Genomic DNA, 21,102 nt, shown 5'->3' with positions numbered 1-21,102 from the left:
ACTTCAAAGCCGTCTTGCTACCTTGGTTTGTCAACTCAAGCATTAACGGTATGCTTCTAATAATGCGTACCCGTGCTCGGCGTGCCCCTCACAAAATCTTGTGCATGTTGTTACCTTTCCAGCATTTCAGTAACTAACAGCACATCCCAACTCTGTGCGCACAAGTCTTTGAATGTCTTTAGGAGATGGACCTTTCCCTTTGACGAACCGACTTTTGACAAAATGTCCAATAACATCAGCGGATGCTTGTCGATGCTCACCTGAAATATGTCCCAAACCACATGTGTGCTCACGGATATATGTGCTAAGAAAAAACTTTTCCGACTCCGCCAACCTTCTACAATAAACCCGCCACTTGCACTTTCGGTCACGACATGCACCGTCACAGCCAATGAATTTGACTTTTTGGTGATGAACTCAAAATTACTTTCACAGCAACAAGTTTTAGCTTCCTCACACCATTCCTCTTTGTTGTCAAATAATACCCTATGCGCAAGTCGATCCATCCGTAAAGACATGAGTGATCCACTACTACCTCAATTGCCCCCTTTGAACCTGCAAAACGACCATAGGTTCTCTTCCTCACAATCTACGCCCTGCATAATCTGTATTTAAAGGAATCTCTACATCGTGGGAACATCTACGGGGTCCTCCTCCTCAACATTTTCATTTGCCCCATCACCAACCTTTCTATAGTGCCTCCTCACACCCAATTCACCGTCTACTCTTGATTTTCAGCTAACAAATCAATGGCCTCGTAGTTCAAATTACAACCAGGCAAATCTCCGCTACATCCTCGTTATCCCCTTCCTTGGAACCAACTTCCAACGGTTTTTCTACATAAGAAACCCTTAAAATCGGCTCGAACCACTATCGGCCATATCAATCAATAATAAGTTACACTTCATCGACTTTAATACAGCAGGAGGTACCTTATAATTTTCAGGAGCTCTGCTTAAAAACATATCAATATATCACTACGCGAGCAACTCAAATTACCTCTTCTAATATTTCATCAATCAAATCATCAAAACTAACCTTGTGCTCACAGCAATTGGTATAACCTCTTTGCTCTTCCCAATCCACTCCACCTACTTCTTTCTCCACCCACTCACCAAAATATTCAACACCCAAAACAACTTTCCCATGTATAATAATAGCCAATACCTATAATGCAAGAAAAACAATATTCTAAATGTTGTACTAAGGGTTCAAATAGTTTAAAAAGAATTTGCACATTCGCATATTTGGTCTGATGTATGCTTGAACGATCATGGTATTTATATTGGATCGCTTAAGCGATTCAGATAAATAAACGTGATCACTTAAGCGATCTTATGCCACCTACGATCGCTTAAGCGATCTATCTGCTGCATTACCAGACCTACCGGATGCTTAAGCGATACACCAGATCGTTAAGCGATCCATCGTGCCAGAACATTTTAGTCATCTCCACCTACATGACCATCATACCAGAACAAATTTAACAAATTTCACTCCTTTCAACCTACATTACATCAAACACAACCCAAAACAACTAAACAACTAAATCAAAATCATAACCCAAACCCCATCCATTATAATCTTTGTAAATCTAAATATTAAATGTAAAAAGGAGATACACATACTTAGGCGAAATGTAGAGGAGGAGGAGGGGGATCTTGTGGAGAAGATGTTAATGGTGGAGGAAGAAGAAAGTGTTAATGGCGGAGGAACAAGAAGATATAGAGGAATGAGGAAGAAGAAGAGTCAGGAAGGAGGGAAAGAGAAGAAGATGCAGGTGGAGATGCGTTAATGGCGGGAGGAAGAAGAAGGTTTTTGGGTTTATTTGCAACAATTTCGGGTTTGTGGAAATATAGATAATTTTGAAAAGATTACATTAATCCTAATTAAGCACTAATTACCCTTAATCAATAATATGGCTATTTAGTTAACATTTCATGATAGCCTTTTAATTAAATGTAAACTTCAAATGTCTTTTTAATAAACTCCCCCTCAGAGAGTTCGGTGAAAGTTATATACAATATTTTTTCTCCTTTTATGTGTCTTCTAGATGTTTCGTCGACAAAATTAGAAATTCTTTTCTAATGTCATAAAGAGAGTTAATATTCATTTCCTCCCTTAGATTTAACAGCGTCCCATCAGGTCCAATAAAATTAGAAAAATCCACTTTAGTCCCATTAATAACGAGGCTGCTGCGCATTTCATTAAAACGATGTAAGGGCATTTTTGCCCTTCTATACAAACAACTCATAAAAATTTCAACTATAATTCTTAAAATTCAATAATAAAATAAAAAGTTAAAAGTTAAAAAAATTCTCTAAACATGAAAAAGGAAAAACCAGCAAACCATTTCCTTACACCCCTGCTACATCTCATAACCATAACATGCTGCACTTTCAATCTCCCTCTCGGCCGCACCTACTAATTTATTACAAAAATAAAAGTATACTTTGTTTTATAAATTTAGAGAACATTAAGTCCATATTTGTTGATGCTTGATTTTGACACCAACGACTCATACATGCAAATTGTTAAACTGAATTAGAAATTACACGTGAACGGAAAATGTATTGAAGTAAATGGAAGATGATTTTTAAAGTGGTTCGGATTCTTAAAGCGAATCCTATGTTTACTGTTCTTCTTATATATATGATGTTACAGGAGGTCACGTATAGCGAATAGCGGGCAGAGGTACAAGTGACTGATTATTCAGAGTGAATATTAAGTCAGTCTCTTTCTCGTAAGTTACCCGTGTTATGAGAATAAAAGGTTACAATCAAAATGCGTTTTTTTTTTTTATCAGAATCATGAAAATGAGAGGGGGAGCCCTCTATTTATAGTAGAAAGTTTCAGGGTAATGATTACAAGTCTGCAAGTGGGCAGGTATTATACAATTCTTACCGCGCTTCCCATTGGCTGATTAGATGGCAAATATCCTCAAATCGTGTAGGGCTTGGATAGATGGGCGATTATCATCCACTCGTAGACAAAGCTTGAATCTGCCAAGTTGATGACAACTATGCTCCTTCTGCCTTTTTGACGACATGGCAGCGCCTGGGCAGCATAAAGCCTTCCTAAACTCTAATTGGTATTGGCTGACGTAAGCTCGCATCAGCCCTGATTTTTTAGGTATAACAGAAGCTCTCCAGTTCTTAAGGTTCAAAAATTGAATCTTGAGAACTTCATGATTATGTCACGATCTGACTTGTCTCAAAGAGCACCTGCTCGAACTGTCAGTTGAGAACAACCTAAACGAAACAAGGTCCATGACTTCACTTGACCAACGAACTGAATAGAGATTGTAGCATGGATCTTCGAGAGTTACACAAGCGACTTGAGGTGATCGTCCCAAAAGGTTCAGCGACCTATGTCGGATCCTACCCAATGCTATACCGATGTGTTTCGAACTCTATCTATCATCTGTGACTTAAAAGTACTTAGAGTATTTTGCTGTCGAAAGCTGGAAATCACTTCGCTTTGAGTTTGACGTATGGGGAAGAGTGTTTTATTCGAACGACCTCTTCAGATGTTATCCGTTGCACTTAACAGTTGTTATGGTCAATAAAATAAGCTTTATCTGACAGATGTGTCTTTGCGCAATAAGTGTCAACCATGAGCATTAAATGCAAGCCATGCTGAAACGACATTCTCTTTTAAAGCATTAAATATGGATGAGGGTGCATTTAATGTGGAGGAAATAACCACACCAACGTTTAGCGTCTCCAATGGAGGGAAACGTTGATTGATGTCCACGAAGCATGAATGTTACTCTTCATGAGAATTGATGACACGTGGTTGCATTCAACAGCTAGAAACATGTCCCACCCAAACGTCGCTTACGGGGGAAGCTAAGCGTCGCCTTCTTCTCTATAAAACCCTATGCCCATTCCGCATTTTTCACAGAACTTGCGTTCCCAAAGAGAAAAAACAGCATTTTCATACTCAAGAAATCAGTTCATCCTCTTCCCGGTTGATGTGCACTCGTCGCTACGACAGAACGTTCACTCCTAGCAATCCAGAGGTAAAGAGAATTTCTTCTCCTTTTCTCTTTTTCATTTATGTTAAAAAAAACTTAGTTTATCACAATAATGGTGGGAGTAGATGTCTGTTAGGATTATATAGTGCACATCCGTGGGCAATGTTCAAAATGGAACACTTTTAAGAGTTAAAAATGGGGCACAGATCTTTGGGAAATCATCTTTAAGAGTTTTTAGGGTTATGGGAGAGAAACTATGGTTTCTTTTTTGTTCTTATAAGTCGTTGTACGAGACAATGCGTACGGAGACTGAGTCATCTTTGCATGTTGCACATTTTCAGACTTTAACAGCAATGGACGCTCTTGAGATGAGAGTAGTCCAAGGGACAAGCTCGCAGCCACTAGGCACTTCGGTGGGTCCTAGACAAGCGGTACTATCAACAGCCACCGCGAACGAAATTCAAAAGGCGGTAGATTAGTTTACGATTAATGTAAACATCTACCAGCACAAGTCACACACTACTCAGGATCCTCTAGAGGGAATGACTGCAATCTCAGAAGCAATTTTCAAATGCGGGGTGACGATACCCTTTCACCCCTTCATTAGGTTGATCATTGTAATACTTTCTCTCTAGCTAGTATACTCGGAAAATAATAATAAAACTCACTAAATATATATAAGAAAATATACATATAGATGCGGATAAAATAATGGGCCCATAAATAATTTTTCCTTTATATACAAATCTTTACATAATATAATAAAGTCAGAAAATAGTAACTCGATAGTGTTGCGAAAACCCTTCCGCTTCATGACATTCCAAGCGACCGCATCTCACCTATTGCCTACAAAAACATTTAAAACAACGGGGTGAGCACTAATTGCTTAATAAGTAAACCTACTCTGCTACCCTTCTCTCTCTGTTGCTTAAATTCTGAATTTCTTTCCTTACATCACACTTCTCTACTGTTCTTTCTTTGTTCTTTCTCTGTTCTTTCTCAATTTCTAATTTCTCAGTAGCCATGATAATAGGCTTGGTATTATGCATAGATATGATGCAAACGCACAGATGCTTCTCGTCAGTTAAAAGAGTATGAGACGAGATACCCTACACATGATCTAGAGCTAGCTGATGTAGTTTTTGCACTAAAAATATGGAGGCATTATTTGTATGGAGCAAAGAGTAACATTTATATGGATCATAAGAGTTTGAAGTACTTCTTCACCCAAAGAGAGTTGAATATGAGGCAGAGGAGATGGTTAGAGTTGCTAAAGGATTATGATTGTGAAATTAAGTATCAACCTGGGAAAGCCAATGTAGTAGCTGATGCCTTGAGTAGTAAGGCCTACTTGTCTCAACTCACAAGACAGAAAGAGTTATTGGGCGAGTTGATCAAGGACCAAATGGAGGTGATACTGGGAAGGTTTGCCAGGTTAGACATTCAGCCTACTAATAAAGTCACAAAACATTAACTTGACAGTGTTGCCAAAACCCTTCTGCTTCTTGACATTCCAAGCGACCGCATCTCACCTACTACCTGCAAAAACATTTAAAACAATAGGGTGATGACTAATTGCTCAGTAAGTAAACCCACTATGCTACCCTTCTCTCTCCGTTGCTTAAATTCTTAATTTCTTTTCTTACATCACACTTCTCTATTCTTTTCTGTTCTTTCTCTGTTCTTTCTCTATTCTTTCTCAATTTCTAATTTCTCACTACCCATGATATTAGGCTTGGTATTATGCATAGTGATGCGTGTTTCCTACAACATGTAAATGTAGCAAGTATACTAGTCGCACAAAGTAATAAAGTGATGAGTGAGTATCGTTCCCACGAGGATAGTGTTACTAATTACCAAATTCTCTAGTTTAAGTCCTAATTGAAGCAACAATAAATTGGATTGATGGAAAATTAACAACTAAATACAAATTAACAAAATATAAATGAATGATAATGAAATTAAAGCAAAACCCAACAACTTAACTAATTAAACAATGCTAAAAAATGCTAGGGTGTTGATTTCACCTAGATACGCTAACCCAAATCATAGAATCTATTACCCAAGTTCTAATTCCTTGATTGAAAATCGAATTCCCTAAGTTGTAAAACATACCTTCTCAGGCTACATTTCCCTACTTATCCCTATTAAGCTTCCGCACCCAACAAAATGAAGATTAATAGTTCAAAGTCTTTTAAGCTTTATGGAATTCTATCTAGATTTCATAGATCGCTAAACCTATCTCTAGCGTTTGCTTAATCTACGGTATTTATCCCAAGAGGCACAATCACAAATCACTTCTCAGTCTCATTGTGAACAACACACATTTGAATGGTGATCAAGCATCCAAAAGTCATTAAGCAAAGAGATAAACACTCAATCATGAAATTAAAACTCAAAGTAAATCAATTCATATAAATTTGAATCATTGTATCAAGGTTACATCAAACCCTAGCTAAACAACTAAGTTCATACTCAAAAACGAAATAAAATAACAAAAACAAACTAAATCAAGATTCATCATTGAAAAACAAGCAAAAGATGGAGAAATCTTCTCTAATTTGAAGCCCAAATCTTCAATAATCTTTTCCTTCCATGAGCTGCCTCCCAAATGACGAACCAAGACTCCTTTTCTCTTCCTTTTTGCTCTAATTTATACCTCTCTCACTTAAGGACGAAGCCGTAGCAAGCCAAAACACGTCGTTTTATTTTTACATCTGATGTAGGTTTCGCTGCAGCGAAGAATTTCGGGCCAAATATGAGCATGATAGAGTCTGAATCTGGAAAAGTGTTAAACATATGAATTGTAGCCCTTTCAATTATCTTTTTGGTCATTCAAGAATCAGCACAATTCGAGTCTACAGCTCAAGTTATGGTAGAAATACTGAAGCACGTCCAAAGACATTTTTCTTCAGTTCCCAGCGTACTTTTCACGACTTCAAGCCAAGTTTTCACCCTTGTCCAGTCAGAATTAGGAAAAACCCAAGACATGAAAGTTGTGGCTCTTCTTCTTAGCTTTCCAAAGCTTCTAAATTAAGGTCATTCCGAGTTTCCAAGCTCAAGTTACACAATTTACGCTCAAAACTGTCATTTATGCTCAAAATCATCGTTTAGGCCTACAAAGACAAATTAATAGAATTAGGTAGCAATTATGGCCCAAATTGTATGAAAAGTATCCTAAATCCTATCAAAATTCAATGCAAAATCATAATGTAAAATATGATTATCACATAGATATGATGCAAATGCACAAATGCATAGAATGTGCATTTTCTTTTCTATTTTTCTTATTCAGTTTTCTATTTCTTTTTCTTTCTTTCTTTCTTTTCTAGTCTTTCTTTCTTTTTATTCTTTCTTTTCTTTTATTTTCTTTCTTTCCTTTCCTTTCCTTTCCTTTCTATTCTTTCTTTCTTTCTTTCTTTCTTTCTTTCTTTCTTTCTATTCTTTCTTTCTTTCTTGCCGATCGGACTCGGTTGAGGCATGGATTTGGAACCCTGACTGTGTGAGTGTATTCTCTAATTCTAGGTACAGTCCTCATCCACATGCACTTCTAACGGACTGTACAATTCTTCTTTCTGAATTCTGAGGCCGCTCACTAAAGGCGTGCTGCATGCGGGACTATGTCACTCACAGGTTTCCCATCGCAACAACCTTCTCTTCTTTTATCTTTTTACACTTCTTTAAATAAAAATTCAGATTTGAATTTCTTTAATATTCTATTTTCTTTCTATTTACTCATTAATGTTCCTTAATGGTTTCTCATGCTCTTATGAGTATGCATGCATGTAGATGGGTTCATGCTTATAATTCTTTCTAAATTCACATGTTTAGATGCAATAATGCAATAAGGAATACAAACATGTCATTCTCTACCATCTACTAACTCATCTCAAGATAACACATAATCATACTCATACATGTGTTTCTCTTTGACATTTCATCAAATAATTTATGTGCACATCCAAGCTCTAAATTGGCTACACTTCTACTTCTTTTCTAAGCCACTAAAATTTTGAAACAAAATCCTCTAAGGTTAACGCCAAACCTGTCCAAAATGTACACTCCATAATTTCTAGTTCAATTCTTCCACAATTCATCCAAACTCTCATCAAACATCAAATACACAAACACTACTTCTCATGGATAAGTTCTAACCATCATTCAACATCAAATCCATCAACAATTCTTCATATAAAAACACAAATATGCATAAAAGAAATTCTCTACACAATATTGCTTCAATCATTACTAGAGTAGGATTTACTTACCTTAGATGTGAGCAATCCAACACTTTAATAGTCTTTTTTTTATCCAACTCTCTTTCTCTTAAATCCTATGTACACAAATAATCAAAATTCAACACTTTGAAAATTAAAACTCACTTCTTAGTGCAAGGATCTTACCTAAGGATGCTTGGGATTGAAATTCCACTAAAAATAACCCAAAATCTATGAATTTCCCTTGAAAAAGAATTGAAGAAGTTGAGAGAATTTGGGGATGAAGGTGGCGTGAAAGTGGAGGAAGAATGGCTAGGGTTTCATTCTTCAACTCTTGATATAACATATTATTTATAGTTTCCCATTTTACCCTTGCACTTTCTATGAAATTCCATCTATGTCCCTTAGTCAATTACCAAAATGCCCTCATTTTATTACATTCTTCATAAAATTCTATCTCTTTTCACTCCCCACTTTTTCAACTAATTATGAGTGAAAATACTATTTTACCCCTAATGACAATTTAAGGGATTTTCTTCACACTTTTTCAAGAATAACTTTAACAAAATTCAACCAAAGGTATAAGGGCATAAGTAAAGCTACATACCTCGGTGTGGGTGTTGGGTGTTACAATCCTCGACCACTTTAAGGTCACACCGTTCCAGTTAACACCCAATGCGTATATGATAATGGTCACTATGTATATCGCATGTGGCAAACACAAACTCGATGAGCTAACAATTGTGGAGCTCGACTGCGCCTATTATTTGAAGAGGAGTAAAGATAAGGATTCATACCACCTCTCAAAACGATCAATGATCGAGGGAGGGATATTTGGTTACCCCAGCAACATTGTGGTTTATTTAACCAAATATTTCTTCTCCGAGTATAATGATGTTTGTAAATTTAGAGTGCCAAGTAGGTTTTTCCTTTAATTTCCAAATTGTTTATCCCTTATCTTTATCCTTTCCTTTCCTTAATAAGGCTAACGCACCATTCGCTTTCTTACAGAAAACAAGACGACTAGGTTATTGGCTCTAGCAGACTTTAGCCATATCGAGGCATTCGGTCTACTATTGGATCAAAGTCGCGATGCGAAGCTGCTCGTGACCACTGCCAATTTACGAAAGTATGGTTTCTTTAGCCCTGAGGCATCCTTGGAAGCTCTAATTCATAAGTATCCTCCTATGCAGGAGAACTCTATATCTTTATTAAAAAACTTTCTTTGCTGACACACTTTCATGTCGCGCAGCAACCATGGCACCAAGGATCCCGAAGACATCGAGGAGAACTGGGGGATTCACATTCCCCAGGATTGACTCGACTGAACCGGCTAGAGTGACATTCAGCGATGTCCCCATCGAAGGGATACAAATCGATGCTGAAATGCAACCAACCACGGAGTGATACGAAGAAGCTCCCCAGCCTGCAGCCACTCACACTTTGAACAAGAAGACAGTGCCCTAGAAGACCAGGAAGAGAAAACTACTACCCACCGAGGAGGAGTCGGAGTCTAAACCAGAGGGCCTCGGGGTGTTGCTAGAGAGAACTGGACCCTACCATGTCTTTCGCTAGTGAATACCCTCAAGGGATGCCCTCAACACTCCGGCTGCCCCCGAGAGTTCGTGTAGGGGAGAGGGAATGACCATAGCTACCCAGAGGAGAGCCGGCAAACAACGGGCCAAAGAGATGCTTGCCTCCTCGAGGCTAGACCTGTTTGTGTTAGATTCACTAGGGAAACTATCGGAATACTTGTAGTTGGTGGTATACACCTTGTTAGAATGCCAACTGGCCGCAACCTTTGATAGGTTCGTGACTTCTTGACCCTCTGACGTGGTGGCCACTGCGCTTCAGTTGCTAAGTCAGGTAAAGCAGCCAATTTTCTTCGAGAACTTTTTAATATCAACCGATTTTTTAAGATATTAAAAAAAACTAACTTTTGTCTCTTTTCTCATGCAGTCCTTCCTCGTACTGATCGTGGCCCAGTAAAAGAGTGACATGGACTCTACTAGCAGACTCCACGAGCTGAAGGAGGAGAATGCCAAGCTGAAGCAAGATCTTGTAGCTGTAGATACAGAGGCAAAAACGGCTCGCATCTAGGTGGATCAGTACCTGACTGAAAGAGACGCTGCTCTTCAAGCAGCGAACTTTCAGAAGGGGGAGCTCGAGAAGAAAGATGATGACAATAAAAGGCTCCAACGAATTGTGGCAAGGATCACCAAAGAGTTAGGCGAGAGAGAAAAGGAGCTGCAGGCGAGCACTGATCGTGCCAAGGTGGCAGAGGAGAATCGAGCTCAGTTGTGGAAAAACATAGAAAAGCAAAAGAGGGTGCTGCAGACGGACCTCGAGTTGCTTTAGGGGTGAGTCACTTCATTGACCAAGCAGATGAAGCGGCAGAATCTCGAGCTTGAGAGGAAGGCTGTCCATTGGGCAATTCAAGCTATTTATAGCTTGCGGGCCAGGAATCCTAAAATGGACATCTCTGACCTCCTTCATGATTACCTGGCCACTCTTGTTTCTATGCTCCAAGCCAAAAAGGCCAAATAGCAAGAGGAACAAGAACCTCCCTCGGAAGACAATCAACCATACACAAGCATTCCTATAGGTCAGACAGTTGATCCAGAGGTCGACAACCAGCCAGGGGATCAAGGGGTTGCAGGCAAGGGTCCTGAGAACGAAGACTAGTGATTCCTCCCTTATTTGCTTTGAGTCTTTCTAGCTCTCTTTTTTGTAATTCTTGGTCACTCTTTTGTACATATTCATCGAACATATATAAAGTAATTTTTTGACTACTTGTGATAGTACTTTTATACTTAAGCCTCACAAAACAAATATAACATATCTGATCATCGAACTCGCAGAAAATTACAAATAAAAAAATTATTATAGACTTGAGATTATGACACAAGTGATTACGACACAAGTGTTTCTTCGAAGAAAACTGGAATAATATTATTCATGAAATTTACAACAGCGAGAACTTTACAAGTAAAAATGATCAGAACTATAAGCGAGTTCGAAATTAATGATAATAAGGGTGAAGATGTTCAGCATTCCAAGCTCGAGGCACTTTGGAACCATTAAGCATTTTGAGGTGATACGCCCCAGGTTGTATTACCTTAGCGATACGATATGGACTTTCCTATTTTGGTCCCAATACCCCCGCACTTGGTTCCCTAGTGCCGAAAATGATTTCTTTCAAAACTAGGTCGCCAACCCAGAAATCTCTTTTCCTAATTTTAGAGTTGATGAATCTTTTTGCCTGCTGCTGGTAGGAAGCTATCCTTAACCGAGCTTTGTCGTGATGTTCTTCAACTAAGTCCAGACTTGCACGTAAAAGTATCTTGTTGTTTGTTTCATTGAAAAATTCCCTCTAGAGTGAACCAATTCCTACTTCCATTGGAGCCATCGCCTTGCAGCCATACGCCAGCGAGAAGGGTGTTTTTGAAGTAAAGGTTTTCAGAGTTGTTCTATATGAAAGATGGATGCATGGAGAATCAAGCATATCATACTATAATAAGTATAGTCATAGTTTAAAAAAAAAAATTCAATCAAATTGAAATAAGGTAGAACATGTTACCTTAAGCCCTTAACAACCTTGGAGACTCTTAATTTCAAGAGAAATTAAGCGAAAGAGTATCCACACCAAGGGAAGAAGAAATTTGACCAAGAGAGAGATTTAGGGTTCTTAGAGATTTTGATCTCTACACAAAAATTGATACATCATTTTCTTTATATAGGAATCCTTGTAAACAATTCAATAATTGTTTTGGACTTCCTTAAAAAATTTCATAATTGTTATGAAGTTGTTAAACTTCTTTAAATTATAACATTGGATTAACATTTAATCACAATTAACAATTTAACTCTTAAATTGTTTACATAACAATTTAACCCTTAATTGTTTACAATTACAACCCCTTATAAAATCCAATTTAATATAAAGAAAATGATTAATATAAATAACTTTATTACCCTTGGTAGGTGCTAGCCAACCTTGGATAATCAACTCTCTTTGGCTATTTCTCCATTCTCCTTAATTTTTATGTGTGACCTCTTAGGTTTACTGTGGCCTAGCCGTAGGCCCAATATCACAGTCTATTTCGATATGTTTTGTCATAACTCTTTATGAACAAAACTCCCACTGATTATGGTAGGCATCTAGCAATACTCCATAACCCCTAAGTCACAATAAAGATATACTCCAACAAACCTTTTACAATCATATACGTTGTATAATCAAATCCTTCCGTTGTCTAATCCCAATTAAGAATGGATTCACGGTATGTCAAAATCCTTATCTTAATTTTAATTCAATACATATGGAACGTGTCATGTAATATTTTATATGCCCTGGCCGGAGATTTCCCTTTTCCAATATATCTTGACATTTGTCTAGGAACTTGATATCAATCTATACCAAGTCAACGGATCCCATATTGACTATCACTTGTCCTCACACATAAACAACACATGGCCAAATTGGCTTATTAACACATGGCATGATTAGCCTCGTGTTTATACACCATATGAACCATATGCGTTTATGCAGAATCCAACCGTGATATCTCAGGTCTAAGAATTAATAATACCCTAGTACGATCTTATGATAAATCATTGACTACATTTTAAATGTCCATGTGATTCATCATAAATGGACATATTCAATAAACAGTACACTAACAAAGTATCCATGCTAATGCCCTAGTGATATAACTTTTATAATCACCCACACTAATACCATCATATGATATTCTACGGAGGCATTCAGCATGTCTGCTATGTAATATTATTGCCCGATTAATATTACCTATGTACGGAATTCTTTGATGATTTTGATCTTCTAAAGATTTGTATCATCTGGACATTTCACATGTAATACATATATATAAATGAAGCAATAAACCACATGTGAAATAAAAACACTTTCTTCTATTGATAAGATAAAATGTATATACAAAATATATACATTAACATATATATATATAACATAATGCCTTAGAATTGACAATACGATTGGTTTCTAGGGCATACACTAACACTATATGCCCATAGAACTTTTGGAAGATCATCGACCCAATTGCCCTTGGCTGCGCTAAGCTTAGCCTTCAATATGTGCTTAATAGTCTTGTTGATAACTTCAACCTGACCATCGGTTTGCGGTCTTGCCACGGAGGTGAATTTCTTATAAATCCTCAGCTTGTCACAAAACTGCTTTAATTCCTCGTTGTCAAACTGCTTCCCATTATCAAAGATGAGTGTATGAGGAATCCCATAGCGGTACACTATATTCTTGAAGATGAAGTTTTTGAGCTTTTTTGTAGTGATCGTGGCCAAAGGCTCTACTTCGACCCACATAGTGAAATAATCCACTGCAACCATTGCGTACTTGACACCTCCTTTACCGGTTGGCATGGGCCCAATGTGATCAATTCCCCACATAGAGAATGGCCAAAGACTGGTCACCGTTGTTAGTTAGTGAGAAGGAGCTCATGGGATATTCGTGAACCTTTGGCACTTATCACACTTCTTCACAAAGTTGAAAGCATCCTCGTGAAGTAGGGGCCAATAATATCCCTGACGGACAAGATTATTGGCGAGAGATCGTGCAACAGTGTGATTGCCACAAATCCCTTCATGTACCTCTCTCATGATGTAGTCTGTTTCATCATCGGTTACACATCAGAGGAGGGGAGTGCTAAACCTTTGCTTATACAACTGATCCTCGATAAGTGTACAACAAGCAGCTCTAGTTTGCAGGAGTCTCGCCTCAATTTTATTGCTGGGCAGAGCCCTATCTCGGAGATACTGAACGATCAGAGTCATCTAGGAAGTAGATTTGGTTGTAGCTATGGTCTGCTCTAATGAGTTGATGCTAGGAACCTTGATGTGTTGAACTGGAATACTGTCCGGAGCATTAGAATCTAGTGATGAGGCTATTTTTGCCAAAGCATCCACTACAGAGTTACTGCCTCTCAAGATTTGCTTGATCGCATAACGCTTGAAAGGCTCAAGCGCGGCCTTGGCTTTCTTTAGATAGCTGATCATGTTTTATTCTTTGACTTGATATTCTCCCAAAATCTGATTGACAACTAGTTGAGAGTTGCTATTGATGTTGATTGCATCCAACCCCATTTCTCTTGCTAGTTGCAAACCAGTAAGCAACACTTCATATTCAGCCTCATTATTCGTAGCTTTGAACCCAAACCTAAGGATTCCATTAATGCAGGTCCTTTCAAGACTGAGAAGCAAAAGACCAGCTCAGACTCTTTTTATGTTCGAAGACCCATCAATATAGAGGCTTCAAGTTGATAATTTCCTAACGGTTTCTTAGACAACCCCACTGGTTGACTGTTCGGGTTCCCGATCTGGCTGGTATGAGAACTCCAAAATAAAATCAGCAATAGCCTGCCCTTTAATTGTTGTCTTCGGTCTATAATGCAGATCAAACCGACTCAGTTCCATGGCCCACTTAAGCAACTTACCTGAAGCCTCTAGCTTCTGAAGAACTTGTCTAAGTGGATAGTTGGTCAAAACATGGATGGTGTGAGGATGGAAATAAGGTCACAGCTTCCTGGAAGCGATTAGCAGGGCATTAACCAATCGTTCCATCTCTGGATACCGAGTCTCAGCGTCCAATAGTCGCTTGCTTGTATAATATATTAGCCACTAAACTCTGCCCTCTTCCCGAATGAGAGCTACGCTGACCGCATACTGAGAGACGGACAGGTAGAGAAATAAGATTTCCTTGGGAAGAGGCTTGTCAAAAGAGGTGGCTTTCCAAGATGCTCTTTTATACTCTGGAAGGCTTGCTCACATTCTAAAGTCCATTCAAACTTCTTGTTGGCCTTAAGTATATCGAAGAATGGCAAGCAACGATCTGTTGCTCTTGATATGAAGTGACTGAGAGCCGCTATTCTCCTATTTAAGCTCTGAACTTGCTTTCGATTGGCAGGACTTTTCATATCTAGGAGAGCTTGGATCTTTTTAGGGTTAATTTCAAGTCCCCGATGGTTAACCATATACCCCAGGAATTTCCCCGGGGATACTCCAAATGAACACTTAAGAGGATTAAGCATCATTTTATATCTTCGGAGTACGCCGAACATCTCTACGAGATTGGCTATGTGATCTGAAGCGACACACGACTTGATAAGCATGTCATCAACATAGACTTTCATTGTTTTCCTGATCTGCTCTTAAAACATACGGTTAACTAGATGCTGGTAGGTTACCCTAGCATTTTTCAAACCGAAAGGCATGACCTTATAACAGTACAGTCCTCGATCTATAATAAACGAGGTATGCTCTTTGTCGGGCATGTATATCGGGATCTGATTATACCTCAAATAGGCATTCATGAAGCTTAATAACTCATGCCCAGAGGTGGTGTCGAGGAGCTGATCGATTCTCGGTAGAGGGAAACCGTCCTTCGGACAGGATCTGTTAAGATCAGAGAAATTAATGCAAGTTCGCCATTTGCCATTAGGTTTCTTCACCAAAACAGGATTGGGGACCCAACTCGGGTAATGAGCCTCTCGAATGAACCTATTTGAGAGGAGCTTATCTATCTCAACTTTCAGAGCAGTATAACGCTTCAGGTCCATGGCTCTTCTCTTCTGGTGAACCGGCTTAATCGCGTTGTCGATGTTGAGTGCATGACACATTACATTCGGACTGATCCTGACCATGTCGGCATGAGTCCATTCAAAAACATCAATATTCTGTCTAAGGAAGCTTGTTAGGTTGGTAACAAGTGGGGGGCTAAGATTGCTTTCAATCCTCAACACCCGAATCAGTTCATTTTGGTCAACCGATACCTCAGATAGAGTCTTAACAAGTCCACTGTGGGAATACTCTTGCTGAACACGAGGATCTATGTTGTCTTCCATTGGATCCGGTTATGGTTCGATCATGTTGATCGCTATAGCCTACTTAGGAATGCCTACTGACCTCTTTTTCCCTTTGCATGCCATCTGCATTGCCCTTACATAGCAGTCGTGAGATTCATTATAGGATACTTTAACTTCCCCACACACTATCGGAGTGGGAAACTTCATCTTCAAATGATAGATGGAGGTGATGACTTTGAAGTTCCTTAGTAGAGGTCGTCCCAAAATACCGTTGAAAGCGGACAGATAGTCTACTACCAAAAACTCTGTCATTTTGGCCACCTCGTGGGTATCACCCAGAGTGACAGGAAGTACAATCGTTCTCTTAGAAATCAGATGGTCCCCAACAAAACCATAAAGAGAGATATTCACAGTGCTACCATTGTCCACCAACATTATGTAGACTTCTCACCAGCCTATTTCAGGCGTAATAACGAGTGCATCCTCATAAGGGTGATTCAATCGCACCACGTCTTTTTCTAAAAAGGTAATCTCTTCTTCTCTACGCACCTTAGCAGGTCGTGGCGCCGTGCTCATCACACTCACAAGGTCATGATGAGCTTCCCAAGTGTAAATTTCCTAAGCACTTCGAGAATTCTCCGCGAGGTGTGGTCTTCCAAATATGATCCTAACAAGATGGAGACCTTTGCAAACATGACACTTCTTTCCCTTATCCCCTTGATCCTTCTCCTAAACGGGGGTTGGACCATCAACATACTCCTTGAAGTGCCACTTTTTAATGAGGTCTTCAATTGTCTGCTTGAGAGCCTAACACTCATCGGTATGGTGCCCGTTATCCCGATGATACCCACAATATTTCTTGCTGTTTCTTGTCGCAGGGGGATTATTCATGGGCTCCAGCTCTCTGAGCAGACTAGCTTCTTTTGACTTGTCTATAATAGCTGATAGCGATGTATTCAATGGAGTATACTGATTCTTGTCGTAGTTGTGACGGGGAACTTGGGCATAAGATTTCTTGGACTCAAACCACTGTTTCTTTCCTTTTTGCTGATCGTCATTGGCCCATCTACGATCAACTCTCCTACTATTCTTCCCCCGGCCTTCTTCCCCTTGGCTAGGCGCACTAATCGAAGGATCGGGATCATGGCGATTTAGAGCAGTCACAAAATTCTCGATTTGGACATACTTCTTAGTAAGATTGTAGAAGCGGGTGAGGGAAATGTCGTCCTCAGATTGTAATTTTTTCCATATGTCGGTTTGCGGACGAACCCCTAAAATAATGAGAGCCCAAACTGACTCCTTGGGTATATTAGCCACCTTGTGCAGCTTATGGTGGAACCTGTCAATATAGGATTGGAAGGACTCATTTCTCTCTTGTCATATGTTGCTTAGATAGCTTAACAGCATTGAGAACTTCCTATTAACCTGGAAGTGTCTCAAGAATAATGAACTCATCTGTTGCCATGAGTTGATAGATCATGGTGGAGAGATCTAAACCAGCGCTTGGCATGGGCAATTAGAGTCACTGCCAAACAACGACATTTGGTCAAGCTAGAAACTTGGTGAAGCTCCATGAGGTCGTTAAACTCATAGAGGTGATCTTGCGAATCAGAATTCCCATTGAATGCTCACATATCAGGCATTCTAAACCTTGAGGGGAGAGGAGTAGCTAACATTGTTGGAGAAAAGGGAGACACCTCAGTGGCTCACCCACGCTCATTCTGCTGAGCTCTTAGCTGATCCAAAGCTCATTGTAACTCCTCAATCTAAGGAAGGGGAGTTATTTGAGGATCGCTTTCGTAACGTGGGTTTGACCCTTACGATTGCGGTTAAGGAAAGATCACAGATTGAACTCTTCCTCACCTCGGCCAGAGCCTTTGGCATGCCTTGACACACGTTGGCTTGAGCCACGTGTAGGCATTGAATGGCCAAGGGAACTATCCCTACCCCCCACGATGGTCAGAACCGACCTGTGTATGGTGGGCATTTCCCTAGTGATGATGGTCAAGGCCAACATGCCGGTGATAAAGGGAATCTCCCTACTTTGCATTCTTTCGGGGGTGCCTACGTGATGTGGCATGGGACGGCTCATGATGCAACATATTTCCAAGTCGTAAAGCCACAGGTATTCTACCTGTTTCACGACCAGCATTCGTTGTTCCCTTGGAGCCCTTTGGCCCATTATATGCCACCTGTTTTCCCTTGTCTTTATGCACTGTAGTGTGCACGGCATGGGCTTTTGCCTATTTTCGCGCTTTAGCGTGACCTATAGGCGTCTTTGGCAGCAGTACCGCCTTATCGGAATGAGGCAGTACGACCTGATCCAAGCGGTCTAGCCTTTGGCTAACCATTTCGAGAGTATTGTTGAACCTCTCTAGGTAACTCCTCACAACTAGATCGAGCTGTGAGCTCGAAGGAAAATCCATCGCGGTATTCTGCGGAATGGGAGGTACTTCAGAAGAAGTATCGTCTTGTAGCTAGAGGATCTCCTTGAGGTTGGGGCTAGTTCACTCGGTTTCGAAACCACTAGCCATTTGTCAGCAAGCAGAGCTAATAGATTAAAGATTCTTGATGAAAAGCGGATACTAAATCAGGCCCTCCTTCTAGCGTCAAACTATTGATGCTTGGTTTTGACACCAATGACTCGCACGTGCAAAGTGCTAAGCTGGCTTAGAAATTACAAGTGAACAGAAATGCACTGAAGTAAATGGAAGATGATTTTTTAAAGTGGTTCGAATGCTTAAAGTGAATCTTACATCTGTTGTTCTTTTTATATATATGAGGTTACAGGGGGTCGCGTATAGTGAATAGCGAGCAGAGGTACAAGTGACTGATTATTCAGAAAGAATATCAAGTCAGTCTCTTTCTCGCAAGTTATCTATGTTCTAAGAATAAAATGTTACAATCAGAATGCGGTTTTTTTTATCAGAATCATGAAAATGAGAGGGGGAGCCCTCTATTTATAGTAGAAGGTTTCAAGGTAATGATTACAAGTCTGCAAGTAGGCAGGTGTAGTACAATTCCTATCGTGCTTCCCATTGGTTGATTAGATAGCATATATCCTCAAATCATGCAGGGCTTGGACAGGTGGGCGACTCACATCCACTTGTAGACAAAGCCTGAGTTTGCCAAGTTGATGACAACTATATTTCTTTTGCCTTTTTGACGACGTGGCAGCTCTTGGGTGGCACAAAGCCTTCCTGAACTCTGATTGGTACTAGCTGACGTAAGTTCGCGTCAGCATTGATTTTTTAGGCATAACAATATTTAATAACTTATGGCATGTTTACTTCGCCACTTATATAAGGGAATTGGCAAAGGAATGCCCATTCCCTTGTTTAATTTGTAGACAAATAAGAGAATGAGCAATCCTATGAAGTGCTCATTCCCCTATAATAGAGGAATTCGATATAAAAATTATTAAAAGTTAATTTTTATTCCAAAATTAAAAAATATATTTTGTTTTTTTTACTTTAATGGTATAAATATATTATTTAATTTAAAAAATAAAAATAAAAACCATAAATCAAAATTGGTCAGCGATGTCCTTTCACTCTTCTAGTGTTATCATCGACGAGTGAAGGGTCTACAACTGTCGATCTAGCGATTTGAGCAGACATCGGCCGCCAAAGACCAGAGTATTGACATCAAGTGCAATGACATAAGATACGACCATTGCCCATGATGCTAACACGTCGATGCCCGACGATCGATGTCTGCCCAAACCGCCAGATCGGTGGTCATAGACCTTTCATTCACCGGTGATGACACTGAAAAAGTGAAAGTACGTCGTTGTCCAACAACGTTGACTAGTTGTGAAATTTTTTTTAAAATAAATAATATATTTTATACTATTAAATAAAAATTAATTTAGTTATATACTGGATATGATATTTCAATTTAAATATTTTATGAAATATTTTAAATTATTATTAAGTTATTTTGCCTAATATATTTTTAAGAAATTTTATTGTCTAAAAAAGTAAATGAATATAAAAATTTAATAATGAGGGCATTTTTGTCTAAAAATGACAAAAAAATTTCCATTCCATCACTATTCATCATTAAAAAGAAAAAACGAAAACATATTCATTGCTTTGCACATCTCTTTTCCCATCCCCATTCTCATTCCTATCCCCTCCATGAAGTAAACGCCACCCTAGTATAATTTATAATAAGATTAACTCGTTATTAGTAATCTATCTATTAAAAGCTTAATGAATGTTAGGGTATATTATTAGCCAACGCCTTGAGAGTTAGTGAAATATTAAAAGCGTCAACTATTTTTGAAAAATTGTATAAGAATTTTTAATAAAGTTTATATTTAACCATTCTTAAGAACTTGGATAATAATGACCCAACAATTTTCAAATAAGGTGGTTTGCCCGAGAGGTTAAGGGGGAAGACTTAAGATCTTCTGTACATAAGTACGCGTGGGTTCGAACCCCACAGCCACCATTTGTTTACTTTTAGTTTTAATCTTGCAAATTGAAATAACAGATAAATTAAGAGTGATGCTATGGGTACTAATGGATGGGTACTAATCTGTGTACTAACTAAAGCATAGTACCCGTACTATGCACATAGTACTGGTACTATGCTTTAGTTAGTACACAGATTAGTACCCATCCATTAGTACCCAAAGTATTATTCATAAATTAAAAATACTTTGTTTTCTCTTACAAGTTACAAATCAAAAGTAAACGGAAATGTATAAAAGTACAATGCGTCTGCCGGGAGTCGAACCCGGGTCTATTGCTTGGAAGGCAATTATCCTAACCGTTGGACTACAGACGCTATCGCTCAACTTATGATTGCCATATCTTAATAAAATATGTTTAAATAATTTTGTTGATGCCTTCAACCAATAAAAATCAACTCAGTTGTACGTTTAAAGTACTTTTAAAATATGTGTTATCATGTGACGGTTATCATATCATTTACTGCATAATCGAAATGTTAATAGCACATATCATGACACATCATTCCGGATATAAAATTTGGGGTAAATTTTCGGGTATAAAATTTGGGAAGATGTAGATGGTTAAGCTTA

The 21,102-nt window shown here is 38.8% G+C and overlaps 2 non-coding genes across 2 annotated transcripts; one reads left to right on the top strand and one right to left on the bottom strand.

Moving 5' to 3' along the window:
* The first annotated feature begins 20,424 nt into the window (after window positions 1-20,424).
* TRNAL-UAA lies at window positions 20,425-20,507 on the top strand. Its single transcript has one exon. It is a non-coding gene; the product is annotated as a tRNA-Leu (tRNA).
* Window positions 20,508-20,774: 267 nt separating this feature from the next.
* Window positions 20,775-20,846, bottom strand: TRNAG-UCC. The gene has a single exon. It is a non-coding gene; the product is annotated as a tRNA-Gly (tRNA).
* Window positions 20,847-21,102: the final 256 nt, after the last annotated feature.

This window comes from Pistacia vera, unplaced genomic scaffold (genome assembly GCF_008641045.1).
Source record: "Pistacia vera cultivar Batoury unplaced genomic scaffold, PisVer_v2 Contig718, whole genome shotgun sequence".
In the NCBI taxonomy this organism is placed as follows: domain Eukaryota; kingdom Viridiplantae; phylum Streptophyta; class Magnoliopsida; order Sapindales; family Anacardiaceae; genus Pistacia; species Pistacia vera.
The sequence above is the reverse complement of the archived record's forward strand: the minus strand, read 5'-3'. Positions and strand labels throughout refer to the sequence as shown.